We start from the raw sequence: 20,199 nt of genomic DNA, 5'->3' as shown, positions 1-20,199 counted from the left end.
ATGTGAGTCCAGACAGTTTACTGGGTCGTTTTTTTCCTGGACCTCCTCTTAACTTTGGATCTAATTCTGACACAAAGTCTCTCCAGCCTGTGTGGGATATTCTCTGTGTCTTCAGTAAATATAGAAATTCTTCCAGTACACAAAAAGTATTTTCTTTCTCGGTTTATTTTTGCTGCCATCAATACGTCTTCTGTGTCTGTTGGTTTTTGTATTTTTCTCTCTTTAGTTTGTCAGATCTATTAATCATTGGACTTTCTCTGCATTGTATCTCTCAGTTCCCTGCAAATCACAATCCATCACTGTCCAATCAGCCAATAAGAAAACTGAGCTGACTAATGCTTTTTACTACAGCTTTCTGTTCTGAATTCTGCCATCGATTCTCATATTCTGAAATCCAAAACATGTAGGTCCCCGTTTGAAATATTCTGTGCCTTTGTACAGATGAAATCCTACAATATAACTTTTTCTCCATGGAGTCTCTGCCTTTTGTCATAATGAACAGGGACAGGGAATAAGTCATCTAGTTTAGATGAGCAAAACAAAGAACATGGAATTAAATTGACATTTTGTTTTGCAAATGACAAATTCATTTTTCTGTGAAATACATTTAAATAAAGGCAATGAAGTATATCTATGTTCTATGTTTTGCTCACCTAAACTAAGATATCAGTATTATTAGTGACATATAGAAAATAAATAACCAGAATACTTTGCTGTAAAATATCTTTTTTGAGGAATTTCTTTTCCGCTGGGAATCAAATGGGTGATTCTGAGCTGTTTCTGTCACTTCTTCTCCCTGGACTGGTCCAAAATGAACATCTGCTACCGCTGAGGTAACTAAACCAAAAATATATTGTCATGGTTTTCTTCAAATAAAAACAGGTAAAAACTAAATCCTTTAATATCGACAGTAACTTCAGGTGTCAGGAGAGGAATTAGTTTGAAAAATAGCAGTGAGATTTAATCTCTGCTTACAGCACACACTATTTTTAATATTTAATATTTGAAAGTTTGCTGAAAAAAAGGAGTAAAGTTATTTTGAATAATGTAAATATGCATATGTTCCTGATGTTACCTTAATTCAGATATTTCATCAGCTGTAGATTTTATTTTAATTACCTCAAGTGTAGAAAGAATAAGTCAAGTAAATGAATTATGAGGACTAATTTTAACTCTAACTGAATTACATTTGAGTCAAAAGACATTGGTTAAAATTAAATTCAAATTTGCAGTAAAACTAAATAGTTGTATCGTATCACATAGGGTTGCTTTGTTACGCAAAAAATAAGTTCCTACCATGAATGATTAAAAAAACATTATTATTGTGAATTCACTGTTTTATTCACATCAGTGAAAACTTATCTGTGCTTCTCCAGGAAACTAGAACAGCTTAGAATTCAAATTGTTCCATGTGTTTTTATTTAAATGACACATATTTTAGGTGTGTGTATTCTTGGTTTTGTAAATGTTTGGCTTCATAATGACAGTGAAGCAGTGAGCTTCTGCTTCCTTTTTAAGCACCAGGTTCATATGTTTAACAGTCTGCAGCACTGATTTCAGTTCGAACCCTTCACATGTGATTCTGTTGTTTTTTTGTTGTTTTTTTTTTGACAAGCTCAATCAACTTGCAGTGACTTGGATTCCTGAACATGTTCAGACAGAATCCAGAGTCCTGGATCGGATCCCATCTCATCCCTGTGCAGTTCAGTTTAGCTCAAAACATTTTGAGAAATACTTTTTGTTTTCTTACTAAACAGAAAAGATCAATATCAATTTAATCTGTGTCTCCTCAGCAAGGGGATGAAATTGCTTTGGGATGTGTTTAGTCTTGCATAGAAACGGGAGGATGAGGAAAGAAGGACCTGAAAGCTCCAGTCAAATCTAAAGCAAAATCTCTCTGCATCTTTCAGAATGTGATATTTACAGGAAACCACACAGAAAAACAGATAAAAACCTGAAGATTTAATTCCCTCAACCTGACATTTATGTTCATTAAAGCTGTAACATTTTATAATCAGGTTAAATTATCTTCCTCATTACTCTTAACCTTTATGCTTCTGCTGTGAGGCAGACAAACTCTTCATGTCTAGTGGACCTTTCTACCTGTTTGTGGTTCAGTACTGCAACGTTTCTTTGGAATATAAATCCACAATATTCATCTCTTCATGTGTTTCTAACATGCAAAGTAAATGAAAAGTACTTTTCAGTCAAAAAAAAACAGCATTTTGTCTGTCTTCATCTTTTGGGGGCAAGTTTCTTTTTTCTTTTTCTTTTTTTTTTACAATTGCACACTTGAAACATCTGATTGGAGCCTGATGTAGATGTGAAGAACTCGATGCCTCAAAAGAAGTTCTGCAATCAGTCCATGTGACCACTCCAACTGTGTTACAATTAGGAAATGAGAGGATGAATTATTATCTGCTCTTCATTAGCCTCCAGTGCACCACAGGTCTCCAAAGTTTTCCTGGAACCATATGTTCAGATTCTCTGTCCCTGTTTTTCATGCAGTCGTCAGCAAACTGTAAGGTCATCCACCTTCCAAACCACCACAGGAAGATCTATGACGCTTACATTTTAAACAGACCGTTCCTTTAATTGTCCTTCACAAATCAGATCAGCGCCTCCTTGGGGACGTGCGAGCGCTCACACCTGAAGGACATTCTTGTTTCGTTGAAAGGGCCACATTGACGCTTTGCATAATTCCGACTCTCAGAGGTGGAAAGTTGCCAGTAGAAAGAAGATGTTACAGCAGGTGGTAAGATTAAATTGCTGTTTTTTTCTGAGCTCCAGCAGCAGAGAAAGAAGCAGAACAAGCTGGAGCTTAAGGAAAATGAGACGGGTTTCCTATTTGAGGCACAAGGAAACAGTGTTTTTGTCTTCCATCTTCACCTCCTCTTTTTCACACACACTTTCTCTGTTTTCCTGCCTGCATTCAGAGGTGAGTGAGGCGATGATGAGCTGCCCATTGAAATGATTCAGTTCTCTCACATCGAATAAGTTGAAACCTGCTCCTTCTTAAAGCAAAAGAAAGTAACTAAAGCAAAGAGCAGTTTCTAAGCTTTCTATTCAAAAGTATTTACATCCCTTTAACGTTTTCAACCTTTTATCTTTTCCTTCTTCACAATATTGCAATGAAATAAATAATGCAGTAAAACTGGAGGAATATTGTTTTATGTTGCTATACTTTATCATTTCACTCCATGACATGTGAAATCGACACACTTTTTACAAACATTTCTTCAAAGCTGAAAATCAAATCAAAGTTATTAAAAAAAGCTCATTCTTCATAATCCTGCAATTATCAAGGTGTGACAATAATATCTTTTCAAGGGAGTCATACTTTGTGCATTTATTTGCAGCCAAGTGGAAAATGCAACAAAAAATATCCAACACTTTGGGCTATATGGTTTGGATTACACATATAATTTGGATTAGACATATAATTTTAACAAACTGTTCATTGCAGTTGTGTTAAAAAAACAAACGTAATTTAAGATTTTAAAAGGAAAGGAAATATCACTTTTTACATGTCAGTTTCATTGTGTATTTTAGAAAAAATCTAGACTTAAATGCAAACATTCTGTGAGGAAAACCACATATTCCTAATGCCTGTTTATCAAATGGTTGGAATAAGTCATATATTATAAACATAAATTCCCAGAAAAGAAGAATTTTTGATGAATTAGTGATGTTTTTCAAGAGTGTATTAGTATAAGAGAGAAATTAAACTTAATCGTTACTACCCTTCAAGTCCATTTGTCTTTAAAGTTCGGTTCATTTTGCAACGAGCATCGAACTCTGATGTGGACTGAGAAATTCCAGTCAGCCTAAAAACCTTGGTCTTGGTTCGATTAAAGTGAATTCTGATACTGTTCAAATGCATATGTGGATGCAATCGGACCGGAGACCGCTTCAAAAGCAGGAAACAGACTATAGGGCATTCTGGGTCAACAGAACCGAAACAAATGCAAGAGTCTAATGCTAGAGGGAGAACTGGATCTTTAGCAAAAGACTTTCTGCAAACGTTAAAATCTGATGCTACTCCATTTTTGTTTACGTTTTGTGAAGAAGGAAGCTGAGCTCAGTGGCTTCGTCAGGGGTTTGTGTATAATTTCCTTCAGTGGTTCTTGGTGCAGCGGCCCCACAGGCGAGGAGGAGAACAGGTTCTTCAATTAGTTTGGATAGTTTAACTCAGTGCAGTGACAGAAATCCACAGCAGCTGAAAATGTAGTAAATGTTTCAACTTGTATCCCAGTCGAACCAGGAACACTCAGACAACATTAATCAAAACTCGGGTGACATCCATACTGTTTTAAATGCAACCAGCACCAGCACAGCTTCACACCAACTGTCTAACGTGGTGGCAGGGGCTTATTATTTACCACTTGAAGACTTACATTTCTCTCTAAATTAAAGTCCTCCATAGAGGAACATGAGGCAGCTGACAGCTGAAGCTCTGCCAAAATGCAGCCGTTTAAAAGGACAATGCTCTCAAACAGAGCTAAGACTTGTACAACAGGAGAAAAAGCTGAAGAGCTGGAAAAGAACAGGATCAAGCTGTTACAACCGTCCAGAGCAAGGTCAAGACATCAACTTGATTGGAATGCTTTGGTTGACCTAAGAGAGCCGTTGTACGAAAATAAACTACTCTGTAACCCTGAGTGAACCGAAGAAGAGCAGGACTACATTTGTCCCTGACAAAGGGAGGAACTGGGGAGGTCAGCAGGGAGTCAGATGCTCTCGGTTCTTATAGCAAAAAGAGGTTTTGTTGAATGATCAGCTTTACTCAGCTTTTCCACAAACTACTTCAGAAACTGCTTCAGATTTTTGGCTTCTTTTTACAACATAAATAACGAATTGTTTATTTGTTTGAAGATGAATATAAGCAGCAGATTGTGAACAACACTACAGATCCCACACATTTTCCTAAAGAGTAAATATTTAATTGGATTACTCTGTCATTTTATGCTGCAGATGTTTGTGGTTTTGCCTCTAAGTAAGTGGTGGTGTGTTTTACAGTGTGGATAAAACATTTAATTTTATTAACCGATGGGTATCAAAGTCTCAAAATTAATCTAATGGATGAATTTTTTTTTTTTTTTATGTTTCCACTGGGTGATCTCTGCTACAACTCCATTATTACACCAAATAATCAAACTTATATGTATTTACTAATTATTTAATCGAACAGAACAAGACAAGGAGACAAAAAATAGATACTAGCACTGGTTCTATACTAAAACTATCACTTCAAACTAAGAGGGGAAAGACAGGATGTTCAAAACACTAATTAACTCAAATGTGTTGGGAGTTTATCTCCCAGGAGTTTAAAGAAAAGACTTTTACTGAATGAGTTCCTGGGAGAATTCAAATGGTCAATTTTCAGTCAGAACCACCAACAGTAAAAATCAGGTGGCTGGTTGCCATAGCTACGTCTCTCAGCTAACGTGTGCCATCGATCAGATAGCACTGCAACCAGCTGTTGTTTCGTCTTAAAGCCAGTTTCCAGCTGGCAGCAGTTCTTGAAAGTGTTGGTTGTATTTTACTTTGGATTCAGAACCAGATGACAGATGAAAAGGTGAATGGACATAAAAAAAAGATACAAAGTGACACCTTTCTGGCCAAAGCCACATATGGAGAAAACAAAATAAAATGTTGCTGGAACTTTTGCACAAAATCTGAAAATGAAGAAAAGCATGTGATGTAAACAGCAGAATTTATTGAAAGTTCAGATCTGAAATGTTACTTTGCACTACATGTGTTTAGACACACTGTTGAGGTGTGAGACATCAGGACATGAATACCGTTAAGAACTGTTTCAATGCTAATTGAATGCTATCATGGATAATCAATCACATAGAAAAAAATGTTTTTGCTCATATCCACAGGTTTCTGAGAGATGGCCAAGGACTTTCCCAGAGTTGCTGCACTGTTCCCTCATATTAATTAATCAACTTTAGTTCTTACCAATCTGACATGCTGGGTGTGATTCAGCCACATGAAAATGACAACAAAATCAGTTGAGTTTTTGGTAATCTGGGCCTTTTCAGAGGCTGTTGTGCCTGATTGGCTATTCTGTGAAATTTAGACCTTTGAATGAGACGTCTTTAGTCATGGCTGCCTGTAGTGGATGATGCTTTAATCCATGTGACGTCTACTAAAGAAGAGCCTGTGTTCTTAGGCTCACATGGTTTGATGAAAGGTGAACAACAGATGTCTTCGGTTTAATAAAATGTGTGTTAAGATTCGATGAAATGAAACATGAATTTAGTGACTGACACTTTGTTCAGGCTTTAAAATGTGTGAAGCATCGTTTATTTGACAGAGACGTCAATAACTAGCAACAGGCAAAAGCATACAGAGTATATCCTTGAAAGCCAGTCCTCCTAATGGGATGCTATTCCTGCTCAGTTATTGCGTTCAGCAAGTGCATCATTTTCACAGGATCATTTTCTCAGATGGAAGACTTTTTCACAATAAAATGCAGCTACTTTAGCCTGTCATTGTGAGTAGATGTGATAATTTAGAGACATCATCTCTGTTTAAATCTTCTATTTCATAAAAGGTGCCACTCTTTCCATCTAAGCTTCTTCCCTGGTTAAAATGCTTCCATCTGAAGAAGCGTTTTTTCATTCCCTGTGATTTTCTTCCACATCATCATCCAAACACACCTCTAAGGATGAGGCAGGTCAGGTTCTGATTCAGGACATGATTCTTCTGATTCAAAGCATCATTTAAAGATGTCTGTTTCTGCTCAGAATATGTTTTTCACCAGAAAACTTGGAAATTGTTTTTGTAGAAACCCCCTTCAGTAGATTTCCCACACACTCCAGAAAATATAAAACGTGAGGAATTGTATGTAAAAAGAAAATATAACATGGAAACATTATGATTTATCCATATTTTATCCATCTGTCTGTTTTGTATATTTTATGTGTAACATTCAAAGTATTATTTCAGTTTAAATATCTGGATTAAAATTCAATTTAGACTCTTTATTCATGGATCTAAAACTGAACAATTCTGCTCATGAAATATCTGTAGGGATGCAGCTTCAGTCTTTTTTCTGTCCAGTATTAAATAAATTTCTATCTTTTTAGCTCTTTTTTAGGAAATCTGTTGTATTTTTATCCTGAGACTCACTCTACATGTTTACCATATTTCTATTATCATTATTTTTGTAACAAATACCCCTCTACCTTTGCTAAGTACCACATATAAGCATTTTCTTTCAAAGACAGGAGACTAAAGCACAGGTGGATTACTGAGAAATAAAAATCTTTTGTCATAAACCAGTTTGAGGTTCCTTCATTTGCGTGAGTGAATCCCAGCCCGCTGAGCCACTCTGAACCCAGACAGGACTAAGTGCCAGCCAATTAAAGGCGCCACACTTCCAGATTGAATCACACAGGAGGCTTTCTCAAGATGAAACACTCACCTCCAAAAATAACCTCAAAAATGTGTCATTTTAACATTGTTTTGCATATTGAACATGTCTACAGTGGAAGTTACCATCTGTCAGTGACAGGAAATCTCCCAAAATAATGAGCTCTGGCACTTTAAGATGAATTTGTTGGTATATTTAAAAACAAAGTGGTAACAAATATGAAAATAATACTGTTACTTAAACTCCTCAGATAAATTAATCAGTTAGTACATATGACTCTGGCAGTTATGATCATGACATTATAAAGAATAAATCGATGCTCCAGGGATTAAATCAGCCACTTTTCTTGATTTGCCTCTTACTTGTGTTCAGAAAGCCAGAAAATGGTACTTGTTGTTCTTTTAGTTCATTAAATGCATCAAACAGAAACGTCCCTTTCCTTCATTCAGAGGAAACACATCAACATCGTCGTCTTTAATCCTGTTTTCATTCAACATTTTGTAAAATCAGATCATGTGTTTACATATAAACAGAGATAATCATATAATCTTATTGGTCTATCAGTTTGATAACTACTGCATTTGAGCAACCCGCAGCACATTTTATATTTTATACTCAGCACTTGTAATGTTTGATAGTTGAATTAAAGCAGTTTATTCTGATAAAATGGCTAATATGAATTTTGGCAAGATCATCAGTTAAAATCTAAATTTCTTTTACTCAGTCTGCTAGGAAGGTGTAAAAAGCCAGAATGCATGGAATATGAATTATGTCCATCTTTGGGAAATTGGCCCAGTTGAAAGAGAACAACCTGGATCATAAAGGGACAGTAAAAAGGTCCATGATTAAGTAGTCAAAGACACCATAAAATAAAAATGAGAATCTAAATGGTTTAAATTCCCCGGCATGGCGGAGCAGGGCAGGGGGCTGCTGGGCTCATCACCATAAAGAGCCTCTGCAGCAGCAGAGCGCCAGCAGGTTAACGTTTAAAGGGAAGGAAAAGAGAGAATTCAATGAGTTTTACCTCAAGCTTCAATCTAATGACACTATTCATTAAATATCTGAAATTTATATTTCTTTAATTGCATGTTTTGCTCTTCTTTGTAAAAACTGAAAGAAGCTCCAAAAAATGTGTTCATCAAGACATGTTCTGTTTTGAAGGTAAAATATTTTTTATAGATTTTTGGTGCAGCAAAAGAAAAACTAAAATCTTTTAATTGCTCTGAAGTTAGCAGAGATTCTCAGGCACCAGATGTCAGCGCCTCATATGTTTCCTACAAACTCGCACAGAAGTGCAAACCATTCAAGAATAGCATGTTTGTGCTGTGCTGTTTATTAAAGTTTGAGATTTGCTTGTGTGGGTCCCAAGTTTTCTCATTAAAATAAAACCAGGCCTGCTTTAATGCAGTGTTTTCTCCTGATCAATCTCCTAACAGCAGAAATTGATTAAATCTTGTGCCTAATTAATCCTGGTGAAATAGTGTCGCTGCTCATTAGAGAACAGAAATTAATGAAGCAGAGTTTGCTTTCTGTTGTTAAGAGCAGCATTGTGAGCGACATGGTGGTGATTTATGGCTTCAGAGTGGCTCACACATTTTAAAAAGAGACAGACCTTAGAAGGAGGTTTTGTGTTGTGATGGTGAAAACCGCCTCTCACCCAGAAACCGCTGGAAACGGCACCAGTTACCAAATCCAGAAACATGTTTTCTACTGATCTATAATTTTTGTTTATTTTATGTGATTGATAAGTTGAAAAGATCATGTGAGCAAATACAGTTTTTATTTGGAACAATTCTTTGAGGTTCCTTAAAATCCCTTTTAATCATTTTAGAGTCAAAATGAAACAGGATTGTACTTAAAATTCTGCAACTTAAACGACAGTCTGGTGTGGAGGATTCATCTTCACCTTCACAGAGAAAACATCAGTTTTCAAACATTTTCACTAACACTTTGGACTTTCACCAACATGTTTTATGTGTATTGGTGATTTTAATGACAGCACTTTATGAAATGTAATGTTAATATTGCATTCATCTTTGGTAAATCTTGAGCAAAACATTACTTCCATATACAACTATTTACATGTAGCCACAAACTTTCAAAACAGGTCCAAACATGTCAGCTAAGAGGAGGGTGAAGGAGAAATCAATGCAATTTAAATGTCCAGTGATATAAATGTACACGAGTTTTGCAGAGTTTTGCAAAATAGTTACAGGTCATTTGTAGGTCTGCACAAAAACACTTATGAACTTTGTGTAATTTATTAAACACCTAAATTATGTTGTAAATCAGTAATGACTTGATTTGTAGGTAAATGTTTCAGTTGAGGAAACTCTTCCACCGCTGCTCTTCTGAGAGATGCAGTGAGGAAACCTCCGGGTTCTTCTTCAGCTCCTCTTCTTCTGTGGTTCTGGTGAATTCACAGAGGACACTGAGCTCTGTTGTGTCCAGATTACCCAGCACTGATTCTGTTTTTGGTGAAGGACCTTCATCTTGGCTCCTCTACATATAGCATATTATTTAAAAGATAATGAAACAACACAAAGAAATGCTAGATTGCTTTTGTGACTCTTGAACGTATTTGAGGAAAGATAGGAAAAACAATTCCCTTTAACACGCAAGAGCTGACACATCACACCTTTTTCTGTGATTGCTAATTGCCTCCATAAAGTCTAATGAGGCTGGAAATAATCAACAGGAAAGTAGTCTAGATGCTGACTGTGCTGAGATTTATCCAGCCTGCATGTACAATTATTTTGTACTTTTTATAGAAAGTGCACCTGGCCCTAAGATACTGAAGAGAGCAACACCTAAGATAAGTTTAAACTCGGATCAAAATCTGAACACAAGGAAGGAAGTTAAACGTATTTACCATTCTGACTCGTTCTTTAGAGCACTTAGGATTTCCTTGTTTGGTGATACATAAATTAACTTGCTCAGTCTTGTGTCGCTGGTTCGTAAACCAGCTGAAAGTTGAGCTTCAGCACACTATGATATCTTTTTTTAATTTGAGAAATATTATGCTATGTCAGAAAAGACCTTAGTAATGAATAGTTATTGTTTAGTCCCACCAGCAGCGCTAACCGTCAGCTGGTGGCCACCACAAAGAGAATCTATGATCTGAAGCCATTTTTGCAAACCCCCATCGGCCTCTGAGCAGCGCAGGAATCCTCTCCAGTGAAACTTAGTTCCAGTACTTTAGAGTTGCTTCTTCTCTGTTTAGTTGTGTGTCTTTTCCTGGATTTAGCTGTTGATAGAGCTCTTGTGGTAATTAATGTTTAGTTTTTCTGTCTCCTTGGAAAGTGTTTCTTTTGTTCAGCTTTGTCTCTGGATCAAATAGTCATTGCTGCTATTTTACTAAATAATTTTTCCCAATTTGGAATTAACCAATAACTACGTTTCACTCTACTGGATTCAGTTCGTACTGGATCTTTGTTGTATTGAGATCCTTCTGCCTCTTTCCCAGCTGAAGCAGACACCAGCCCCCTTTAACCTGCACAGATTTGCTTAATGCCTTGAGGTTTAATTTGTTGGGTTTCTGGACTGGAAATGCTGTTGATGTAAATAATTCCCTTGATTGAAGCAAAATCTAAAAATAACTTAACTGAAGTGAACACTGAGTTCTTCATCTCAGACCGTTTCAGTCCTGTTGGTGACGCCCGAGAACAAGAGATGGAAAAAAACCCACAGCGCATGAAAGATGAGAGTTACACTCTTACATATCTTAGGAGCGTCTAGTTGTAAGTGTGACCACAGAGGAGAAGCGTCAGAATCAGCCCTGCTGAGTTCCTTGTTATCCCACTTGTCACGGTTGGTGTGAGAACGTCACAGTTTGATCTGCTGCTCCACCCATCCCAAATACAGCTGGGCGAAACGCTGAAGGTGACACCGAAACCACTTCAATATGAAGAATGTGTTTCTTTATGTACCATATACATCATTTTTGTTCATTACAAATAGTTTCTCTGACATACTGAGTGTCAGAAATTCATTTTGAAACTTATTTTTAGTAGAGAAAGTACAGAGAAATTGTTCACTGTGATTAAATAAGTTCAGTTTTTTTCACTCTTGACAGAATTTCTATTCAGAGGAAAAGTTTAAAACAAGGCTTAATTTGAGATCTCATAACACTTATATAAATACAAAATAAAGGGGGAAAAATTGCATAAATATGTATAATTAATACTATGTTAAAGGAAAAGTATATTGGAATAACACAAAACATGGATGCTTTGTAAAACTAACAATTACACCTAAAGTTGCATCTCTGTGGATTAGAATATTTTTTGTAAAAGTTCATTTAAAAAAAGGTAACCAGTCTAAAAAGTGAAACTTATATAATGGATTCATTACATTCAGAGCTTCAAACATTTTTAGGTAATTTTTCTGTTAAATCAAGTGAAGTCACGCTATGGTTGTTAAAGCAAGCAGCTGCCAAGTCCTGCTGGAAAATGTCAGCTTCTCCATAAATCCAGTGAGGTGGAAGGAGAGATGAATGCTGGAGCTGATCGGAAACACAGGACCAGCAGCAGGACACACACACGTCTCTAACTGTTACATCCAGCAGAAAGAGAAAACCAACAATCTGCCACATCAGAAGAACTTTGCAAACGTTTGATGTAGGTGCAATTTGTTTTGTCAGTCAGAATCCTAAAATAAAGCAACTCCAAGGTAAAACTCAGCAACAAGATAAAGAAAAATAAATCATGGAAAAAAGTTAAAAGGAAAATCTCATGAACTGCCTTCAAAACAGCATGTGGGACTTTATTTCAAATATTTTGATGAGTTTCTGCGGAGTGCTGATAATTATTCTGTCACTGATTATCTTATTTTATGACACAAACAATGCAGCAAAGAAATGTCTCAAAACGACAGATGGAAAAATAAAATCATGTGAAATTTAGGATTTGGAGTTTTGATATGAATGTTTCTTAACAGTAGGTTTTATTTCCATCTGTGACAGCTGGCAGGTTTCCAAAATACTGCAGTTTTTAAGAGCGCATAGCAGTGAGAGCACAACAGACTGACAGTACGGCGTATTTAACCTGACCCGTCAGCCAGCCTCATCCATTTCTACTCCACGCTTAAATAAGAGACAGAAATAGAGACTTTATTACTTTTTCATCTTGAACAAAACTACCAGAGACATTCAAACCCGATGTACTGATGTAGCAAAGGATTCATTTCTCATAATGTCTAAACATGTTTCTGCCACTTACCTCAAAGTACCTCTTATGTCCATGTATATCACAGATTTCAGAAGTTTTATTTTCCAAGTCCAACTCAGGAGTCAGGTCTTTGAGAGGCAAATTAAAGTCAAATCTCAAATTTGTTTCTGCCTCAAGATTTGAGAGACCAATTTAATTAAAGTCTGAAGTATTTTGTCCCAAGTTCATGTAAGTTTCAAGTTTGTAATAACTGAAAAAAAATATTTTCTTCTAAAATGCCAATGGCACTGTATTGCTTTAGGCTAGAGATTTTATTCCTTTACTGTTTGCCGTAGGCCTATAACTTTAAGATTTAAATTTAAATTTTTAAAAATATGTTGATTTTAAAAATTGCTTGGAAAATGTATGTATTTATTTCTTTATACAAAGATAAAGAGATTTTAAGAGATTAAAATATTAATGTTGAAATTCTGAATGAATCAAAGTGCTTTTTATTTTTTGTTAATTATTTACAAGCACACGCAGCTGTTAATCTTTATTCCCATCATCCACCCCGTTTGCCTCATACTGCCACTTCCTAGTGACAGAATGTAAAATACTCCAGTTTACAGGCTGGGCTGCTTTTACTGTTAATTAATACAACAATTCATTTTCAAAGTTGGAAAATAAGTTAAAGTTAAATCCAATGAGGCTCAATCCTAAATCTGAAATCCAAGTTGCATCTCAGATATTTATGCATTGAAACATTCTGGACAAAAGGGAAACCACAGCTGCAGGTTCCAAGCACTCAGCCAGGGATTACTTTAGATTTATTGAACAAACTGCAAACTGGCAGTAAACAGGTGAGGCCACATTTGCCAACTCATGCAACCTGCTGCAGTTTCAGCATCATTACTGAGATAGGAGTAATACCAAACAAAATCGAGGACAGCAGCAGCCAGCAGTGTGCGTGTGTGTGTGTGTGTGTGTGTGTGTGTGTGTCTGAATTAAGATGTGGGGACACAGCACACACACAACCACTCTGCTGCTGACCGTAAAATGATGAGTTAGGGTTTTATGTTTGGTGAAAGAAGAGATCCACGTTCAGAGTGATGGTAATGAGGACGACATGCAGGTCAGCAGGACGACATGTTGACTTTCTTATGAGAAAACTGAGGCATGAAATACTCCAGAAGACACTCCACATCTTAACCTCATGTAAAATACACCGGCTGGACAAATCAAAGCTTGCCACCAAAGATGAAGGTTACGCTCTCATATTTCATTGGATCATTCTGGAAGAAGATAAATCTGGACTCATCAGATCACATGACCTTCTTCCATAGCAGCAGATCCAATCAGAGCTCCTTGCCGGTGTGTGTATGTCCCTTCGAGGTGCTGTCCTCCCTGCCCGTCTTATTTTCTCCAGTTAGCAAACCTCACTTTGAGATTTGCTCACGGCTCCAGCTGTCCAGTCCCAATCCCTTCGGTTCCCTTCACATTGTCCTCTCACTCTTACAGAAGCCCTGACTTGTTTTTCTTCAATTTAAGTTCACCAAACATTTTAGTGATCACCAATCATGATGATTCTGGACTTGTTCCACGTTTGTTCCCTAAAAACAATGGTTCCCCACTTTACTTCCAGTTTGAACTGTCCTTCATCCAATTTGAGTAATTTCAGCAGTCTGATCTCTGCTTGATGCTAATGGTCTGACCATGTTTGAGGAGACTAACATCGTTTCTATGACCACAGGATGTGTGTTTCTATTTGGTTGTTTAATAAATGAGAAGCTGCTCAATGCATCAGCTGCAGTTAAATAACCTTTTGGCACCTGGAAGATAATCATACAGTAATTATTCATTGTCTACTTGGTTAAGGACCAGACAGTGTATTTTTAAGATGGATCATTGCTCTATTCAATTCATGGTTTTATTCATTATTTTCACAAATCTGCCAGATTTTAATATGTGAAAAAAATATGTATCAATACAACATATGCATAAAGTAACTAAAATATTAAGTTAAGTAGAAGAAAGTGGAAATCAAACATTAAAAGCAGGAACAACCTTTAGGCAGTACAGGTGCTGGTTCTGTTATGGTTTATTTTAAGTGAAAATGTCTCTTTTCCAACACATAATGATGGAAAATAAACGTATTAAACGTCTCTAAGTATTCTTTTGAAGTGACACATAGGAAGCTAGAGGCTCTGATAGTAAATTAATTATTGATTTATAAATGAAAATAAACCAGTGCAATAATCCTTTAGACAATAAAGGCCAGTTAACAAAAGGTCACAAATCACAATGAAGGAAGAATCACATTCTAAATGATAAACAGTATAAAAATAAGAAGTCAAAGTTTTTTTTTAGGAAAACAGAAAATAATCTCAACATTTCAATAAAGGTAATGTCATCCGCTCAAATCCCCAAAGTAATTATTACAATATTCACAAACTGGCTCACAGGAAGAAGAACCAAAGGCTTATATTAATAATGCATCTAGTGACTGTTTAACCATTTGATTATGCAAGAGCACCTTCAGCGGTGTGATGTGCATGGAAACGTAATCACGCTGCTCTGGTTTCAGATTCAGGACGCTTCTGGATATCAGCTTCTCCTGATGAGCTCCTTCTGAGCCACACATCCATCAGCAGACAGGACTTGCCTTCCTTTATCCTCCAGATGACCTTCATGACCTTCATCCTGGAAAATAAACACATTCCACCTTCACTACACAAAACAAGCACAAAAAACCTGCTGACCTCACAAACAGGCTGTGGTCACTCCAACAGGTCTGAAGAACTTATGAAGCCTTTAAATAAAAACCTGTTGTTGACTTCAGGTAATGTGTCCCAACATGAATGTGAATCATACATCAGAGAGATGTGGCTCTAAAATGCGTAGGATGAGCTGTTTTTATTTATCTGCGTGTCTGTAGGTGTGAAGGGGGCAATGTGTCTTTGAGGTCTGATTAATTTATGCAGGTTCAGTCAGGGGAGAAATCGTAGCCTATTTTTCAGCTTGACAACTACACTGAAGGTTTAATGTATTGGGTGAAGCTCAGCGGTGCTGGGAGGCCTTCGGTGTTGGGCAGGAAACCCTGAACACGTGTGCAGACAGATATGAACACAGAATAATACAAACCCAGATTTACATAAAAGTTTTAAGCTGCGACCATTTTTACATGAATCATTTATTGAAATGTTGTGTTCATTTAGCACATTTAGCGCCATCTGCCAGTCTGAGGAGCCCTGCACCACGGAAAGTCATGTTTTGAATGGACCAACCTGGAACGGTCTTTCTGTTTTTTACTGTCCATAGAAGCTACATCTGATCTGGCCTTCAGTGAAGCTGTTACACCTTCCTGTAGGGAGCTGAGGCAAAACTCCTTCAGCCAACAACTTAGCATTCTCCTTCTCTAAATGACACACTTGACCCTGTCTTTCAGTGTTTAGCCCTGACTCTCTTCTTGACATGAACTTTGGCTGAACCGTTGCATCTAATTATATGTTTTCTTTAACCATATACACTTGAAAACTTTCTCTGATCTAATCAGCTGTTTCTCCTAGATGATGCCATGAAGGAGCAACAAATACTTTTAACTTTTTCATATTCTCTTAAAGTGCTGCAGGATCAGAGCTTCTGTGTTTTCTGTGTGGGTGCTTTGTCACACGTGGGTCAGGTTTTGGTTTACTGCAGCGCTCATCCTATTAAACAGGAGTTTACAGCAGCTGCTTACTGTGGCTGTTTGCTGCTCTAGAAGGAGAACATGCTGCAAGTAAATGACTCAACAGAATCTGGTGTGTTTCCTTTAAAAGAAAACATTTAAAACTTTTGGAATAATGAACTGAATCTGACTGCATTGTTTGATTAGGATCAACTGGAATTTAGGTTATTTTGGACTCAGACATCAAATTTGAGTTCAGTCTGGACTATAGAGGCTGAGTCTAAGTCAAGTGTCAAATCCTTGACTTTTGCAACAATCAGCCATCTTCAGGTAAAATGTTTTTTTTAATATCTTCTACAAGTAATCCTTAAAATACCTTTAAAAATTACTCAGAATGACTGGAAGTGGCTAAATTCAAATGATGGCTCATTTAAATCCCTTATTGCTGCACAAATGTATTTTGTAATGATTGATGTGGATAAGAACTGGATCCACTCCATTAAAACACATGATGCTCATAGTTCAGTGTTTGGACAAGCGGATTTCAGAGTCTTCATGACTGAAACTCTGACACATTTCACAAACTGAAACTTTTCTAGAGGATGTATTCGCTGGTGAGAGTTCAAAGCAGCAAACTGCCTGCAACACTTCCCTCATAAGGTCACAGATGTGAGGCTTTTCTCTGCTGTGAATACGTTGATGACATTTCAAGGCCCCTGGAAGCTTGAAAGTCCACTCAGACTGGTCACAGCTGAAAAGCTTTTCACTGGTGTGGAAATGACGATAACATTTTAAACCATCGGAAAAAAAAACAAAAAAAAAAAAACGGACACTTTGGATTTATGGCCAAGGTGTAAAGTCTTTGCAGATACGCTGATGACATTTTAAATTCCCAAACAACTTGATAAATTTCTGTGAATGAGTTCAAATTGGTGCTGCTTTTCAAATGCAGATGCTTTTAATGCTTCCAAACTCCTCCCAGCAGTGTGGCTCATTTAAGGCGGATCCAGTTTGTCTCATATTTAGCAAAGAGGCCAATCAAACCCTGAGTAACTTTATAATCCAAACATCTGGTTTAATTTGTGAAAATTGTGTATTCAGACAAACAAAATTACAAGGTTATGTGGGAATTCTAGTATCTGCAGAGTTTTGATTCAATTCAGCTGGACTACTGCCAGTACACAACACATTATTCAAATGTGCTATAAAGTTTCCTATCTGTGGAAATCCAGTAGATTTCATCGGGTCACTGATTCCTACTTGATGAGAATGTAGCGACTATGAACAGTTGTTAGTGTTGACTCAAGTAAATGTAACTGATTAAATATAACTAGTTACTACCCACCTATGGGAAGGTTCATAACCGATGCTGATACCACAGACCAAAACCAGTTATTAAAAGCAAAACAAGCTCAAACTTATTTTCCACTCTCTTCTGCTTTTAATAACTCCAAAAGTCTTGAAATGAAAGTTTAACCTATAAGCCGTAAAAGGTTTTAAGTAAAAGGTAATCCATGCATCAGGTACCAGTGTGGATATTTTTTTAATTGACAGGAAAGAAATTTAATTATGCAAATATAATATCCACAATTCATCTCCAGTAGTGCAAAAAAAATAAAAATAAAAACATTAGTGAGTTATAATCTTTATTGGAGATAAAACATGTTGTAATTATTTAGTTTTGTACTGATTCATTTATCCTGTAACCTGGAGGATTTTCCAGTTTGTGTTGCAGAAAAGCAGCTGTTTAACTTCAGGCTATGTTTGATAAATCATTGCAGAAAATATGAAAACATTCTGTTGTTATTTATGATTCCTGAGGAATAATTCAGATCAGCCAGTCAGAGCTTTACTGGATACTTGACTGGAAAACAGATTCAAAAAGATTCATTTGCTCTGTGGTAGTTTCATGTTTTCTGTGATCCAAAACCTACAAATAGAAATAAAAATAAGTTATTTATGTCTGGAATAGAAAAATACAAAAATTGTACATTTAAAATGTTTACATTTATAAAACTTGAGAATTTTGTCTTTCTTCTGAGGTCAAGCAGTTTCTGAGGTGTTAAACAAGTTGAAATGAGCAAAAATTACCATTTGGATTGTAAAGTTTATCTGTTTCTGGATTAGGACAATATCTGACACTAATAAGATATTAATCTTCAAGCGAAATAAAAGTCTGCTCTGCTTCAACACCGCCTGAAAGCAGCAGAACTTCACAGTGAGGCTGTTGAGTTTTTATTATAAAGTGAAGGAGACAATAATAGTTGCTTGTGGTCAGCCTGGACGGGACAGACGGACTGTTGTCAACGTAGCTAAAATTATAGAATGATTTCCTGTCATTCTCCTGGCTGGACTTGGTTTGTTTAAAAAGCTGCCAGCTAACAGTAGCTCTGTGGTTTGTTTAGCACTTACAGATTTTAATTTCCCTTTAAAGCCTGGCTGTGGAAAATAAATAAAGAGCAATGAAGTTTTGCAGAGAATCCATCTGAAAATGGGGGAAAATCAGGAGTTTTAACTGCATATGGAAATCAACACATCAAACATTCTGTTTTTCTAACTTCAGCTGAAATAGTGGAGGATATAATTCAGGTAACTCAGGAAGAATATTAGTGTTGCTTCTTATGAAATGTTACAGCTTTGCATGCTCAGAGTGTGGTGTTTTTATTAGTAAGAAGAATAAAAATGGCAGCAGCAGAGCAGACAGCAGGCTGGATCTCCTGCTGGGAAAATGATGAGAGATGATCATCAGCAGCATTCAGGGACGAACTGGATAAAACACAAAACATGTAGCATGTTTTTCAGTGGAATAGACACAGGATGTGCGCTCCTTCCAACAGCAGATGAATGAAAGTGACTCTGTGTCTTGGGAACGCTTTGGCCACCATTTTCATTTAAACCTACCATAAGATCTGAGTGGAAATATGAGTAAAAAACGATCTAAACTGATTGCTACATTTTTGTGTTTTTACGACACAATTCTGGATTGAACAACCTGTGAGAGAGCGTTTTATCACCATTTCTAATTAACTCCACAGCCCAGAGTTTTGGAGCAGTCTGTCTCTGCAGCATTAAAGACGCCTGGCTCGATCTGTCTGTTGGCAGCGATGTTGTCATTAACTTTGTATGCTCCCTTTTTCCTTTCCTGAAGTAAGGTCCAGTACTTCTGGTGACTCTGCCCATCTGATAAAACATTACATCTCAAGGCATCTGCAGCCTATTTCTCAGATAAGGGCTGCACAGGTGGCGCCTGAAGAGAAAAGCTTTAGGGAAGTAACCTTTTACCAATTTGTATTTTATCAATAATATTAATTGGTCTGAAGTGGACAGCATGTTCTTGGATATTAATCATTTAATATATGTGTGTATTATTGTAAATTTGATTGAACTGCATTCTGTCTTATGAGACTTTAATTCTTCAAGGCCTTGTAAAGTATAATTAACTTGTCTTGAACGTAAATCTTTTTATTTTGTATTTATCAGTATGTCTTTGGTAAAGAAAAGTCAATTCTGAAAACTCATGTAAATAAAGATCTTATAAATATATTATCATCTTCGTCTGTCATTTGATAGAACAGAATATAAATCTGAAAGGGAAAATGCAGAGACCGATTCATTTTTCAGACAAAATAAAAAAGTACATTCTTATGAAAATCTGTAAAGAAATGACAGATGAGCGCAAGACATACTGTGCAGAGAAACTTAGACTGGGAACAATGGAGGCCTGTTTTGTTCACTGGAGAGAAACTTGCAGCTACACAGCGAAAACTGAAAGGAAGCGCCAAGGCCGAATAACTCACACAACTTCAAACACAAGACGGCCTTAAATCACACTCTGAGGCACACACACACACACACACACACACACACACACACACACACACACACACACACACACACACACACACACACGCACACACACGCCCACACGCACACGCACACACACACACACACACACACACACACACACGCACACACACGCCCACACGCACACGCACACA

General features: G+C 36.8%; 1 long non-coding RNA gene across 1 annotated transcript in view; it reads right to left on the bottom strand.

The window, feature by feature from the left end:
- Positions 1-14,617: 14,617 nt before the first annotated feature.
- The window catches only part of LOC106938532 (uncharacterized), a 10,536-nt gene continuing 4,954 nt past the window's right edge, over positions 14,618-20,199 (bottom strand). The window contains exon 2 of the long non-coding RNA XR_001422643.1: positions 14,618-15,237. This is a non-coding gene — a long non-coding RNA (uncharacterized LOC106938532). The remainder of the gene's footprint in view (positions 15,238-20,199) is intronic.

This window comes from Poecilia latipinna, unplaced genomic scaffold (assembly GCF_001443285.1).
Source record: "Poecilia latipinna isolate Pla-1442-1.1 unplaced genomic scaffold, P_latipinna-1.0 Scaffold2617, whole genome shotgun sequence".
NCBI classification, from domain to species: Eukaryota; Metazoa; Chordata; class Actinopteri; order Cyprinodontiformes; family Poeciliidae; genus Poecilia; species Poecilia latipinna.
This window is presented reverse-complemented; position numbering and strand designations above follow the sequence as displayed.